Below are 3,145 nucleotides of genomic sequence, written 5' to 3' on the forward strand. Positions count from 1 at the left end.
CGGATGCGAGAGAGAGCAGCCAGAGTGGCCAGGGTATTGTAAAGAATCGGCAGTACACCCAGGACGGCGAGGGGGGACACCATATTAGGTGATGATGTCCGATGCAGACGAGTTGGTGTTGCCCATGATAGTGCAGGAATATTCGGCACCACACTGATGGACGTCGAGGGCTGTCTTGGTCGGGCAACTCGCTAAGACGCCTGCCTAAGGTAGGTAGGTATCTGGGCAATTTGCCTGTCCCGCCAACCTAGGTAGGTAGGTATCCCACAGGTGATGTCGAAGACTACCCAAGCAAGACAGAGTGCCTCCTTGACAGGACATGGCTGGATCCGATTGTGACTTTGGCCAGGAACCACGTGAATCATCGTCAATCTGGCCCCTGAAGCTCAGCCGCACATCGGCAAAAGGAGGCTGGCGCCGCCACCTGCTCTATTTGGTGGCGCTTTAATTAGCCGCCCCAACATTCACAGTCAGCGACAGGGCAGGGTCACATCCTCCCTCCCTCTCTGTCCAGCAATGTTCCTTGAATTGTTGTATTACGTGTAGAATCCCATGAGCCAAGTGGCGTTCTATCGTCGATGGCGCAACAAATTCATCGACCGCAGCCCGCAGATATGAGCCAAAAAAAAAATTTAATTTTTTTTTTTTTTTTTGGATAATTATTGGTGTCAGGAAATGCTGAGGAAATAAAATCACAAGATGTACCAACAACCTCTGCGGACTGCAGTCAATCGATATCAGCTCCAGTCGCAACCAGCTGTGTCCCCGCACAAAGCAACGAACCACAAAAAAAAGAAGAATAACCAAAAAGTCGTCAAAATCCAGAGCATTAACCGTCATAATCTGGTGTCCCCCAGTTTCTTCAGGCTTTATTTTCTCAAACACCTGTCCATTGTACATTTTGCCCCTTGCTCTCGAAAACTTTTGCATCAGCACCCTCCTCATGCTTTTGCTCCTCCTTCTGATTGAAATAAACATCGTTATCGCCTGGGTAGGTCGCGATATCGAGTGTCTCGACACCAGATGCCGAAGACGAGACTTGCACGTGAGTGCCATTGTGCATAATCCCAGATCCTGTCCTACTGGGCTCAAAGTAGTATGTTCGTGTCGTGGGTTTTGCAGCAGGAGCAACGTTCCTGAAGGTAGGTCCGTTGATCTGATCCCCGTTATTTTTGACAACGGGACGCCAGTGAACCGCACCTAGGCGACCATCTTGAGGACTTCGTTGATGATTGCCAGAGCCACAAAATCAGAGTTTCTTTCACCGGCGAAAGCAGAGTTCCCCATATGTGGTTCTTGAGAGGACGGCTTGCCTGGCGTTGCTCCGGATGGTTCTGTATCCAGACACACGGCCTGCTCGGATTTGGCGGGTGGCAACAATGTCGATTGATCTCCGCATATGCTTGATTCTTTCATAAGAGGGCCTTCAGTGTCGTAAGACTCGGGACAGGAACGCGTTGGGTTTGCCATAGATTTCACGTCTACGCGTATCTGGTCCAAAGCCTTGGCCTCAATGCTGAGTATGACGAGGGAAAGGCTGGTTTTCCCTTTCTCGATTGTGTCAAAAATATCCAACAAATCTCGTTGTGTATTTAGAAATTGCAAGTTGCGCAAAAGTCGAGGTTTCCGAAGTAAAGTTTCAAAGTTGTGCTCACTAATGAGGGCCAAGAGTGACTGCGTGTGTGCTTTGACCTCTGGAGTCTGAAGAATGGGGTTTTGCGTGATTGTCGCGGAAAGGTCGCGGAGATCTTGTAGCTGATTTTGATATCTCTTCAGAGTCTTTGAGCTTCCTTTTATCTTTCTGATAGTTTCCAGGAGTCTCATACAAGCCCCTGCGAGCTGAATTGCAGCAGCGATGATTCCAATGACTTCCGCCATGGCTCACATGGGCGCTGATTTAGGCAGCTAGATGGCTTTGGGCCTCGATGCCTAAGTAGCTACAGGGCGTTTCAGGGTAATAAAGCTGGTTGTGAGGGTGGGCAGGTATAGTCGGTTGTGCGACCCAGCCAGCCGGCGTTTTAGGCAAGGCTTTGTAATGCTGATGTGGTATGGCTTCTGATGGCTGCACTGCACCTTGGATTGACCGGTACTCACACCGGTGCTCAAAGATGTCTGGCCCCTGCTATTGGTTCTGAACCCCGAAACCGAACTTGTGAGATGCAGGTTGTTGCTTCAGGAGTGTGGTTTCACGACCATGGGTCGCGTGAGTTGCAGGCCTCGAGTGGCAAATGGGTCGAGGCTGCCAGTCCAAGCCAAGCAGCATCAACGCAATCCGGTCTTCTATTCGTGGAATGCCAAAGCCTGGCCCCCAAGTTTCTTGTTTTAAGTGCGTCTTGCTATTTCTGCCGGTTGTGCCGCCCGGTTGCTGATATTGCGGCATACAAGCTCCTTCGGGCCTGATCTGGTAGGATGGAATGGTGTGCGGGATGTCGACAGCATGGACTCTCGAACCCCGGTGGCGAAGTGGACGTTTTGAGGCAATAAAAGTGTACTTGTGTGCTTCCTGTTGGCGCCATCTCGATCGGTATAGACTTTGCACTTTCGATACGGCGAGGACCGCTATGTTGCTGTGCTTGTAAACATCTCAGATTTTAAACATTGTCAGAAACCTTCCTTCGCAGCAGAAAGAACACATGTGCAGATACTCAGTATAATATGACTACCATATATCAAGACTGTCGGAACGTACTCACTTGAAACAGGTAAAGCGAAATTGTTCCGCATGGGCGAAGAGAAATGTAACATTTCGTTGCGTAAAGTCGGGTAATACAACATGATCAGGCTGACACCTGGCTCGGGCGACTGCTGAAGGAGGGTATAGGTCTGTGCAACTTCGGCTGGTGTGAGGAAGAGGGCCATGTTGTGTGACACACAGGCGCACACCGTCCGATCCTCCAGGCCGAAGACCCTCCACGTTGCTAGCCCAGTGCTTGATTTACACACAAGCCTCATTGTAAATTACATTTTCCCGCCCAGATCCCAAGGTACCGGCTCATTTGAGCAGAATCCCACAGTGTCCTTCACAAAAGCATTCTCAGTCTGATAGTGTTGAGGCCAAGCACTAGCGTCTCTCGGTCATGACTTCTGATCATCTGAGTGTGGACGACCATCGTGATTCTCAAAGACAACAAATATAGAGGGTTGC

This window comes from Verticillium dahliae, genomic scaffold (genome assembly GCF_000150675.1).
Source record: "Verticillium dahliae VdLs.17 supercont1.10 genomic scaffold, whole genome shotgun sequence".
Lineage (NCBI taxonomy): Eukaryota > Fungi > Ascomycota > Sordariomycetes > Glomerellales > Plectosphaerellaceae > Verticillium > Verticillium dahliae.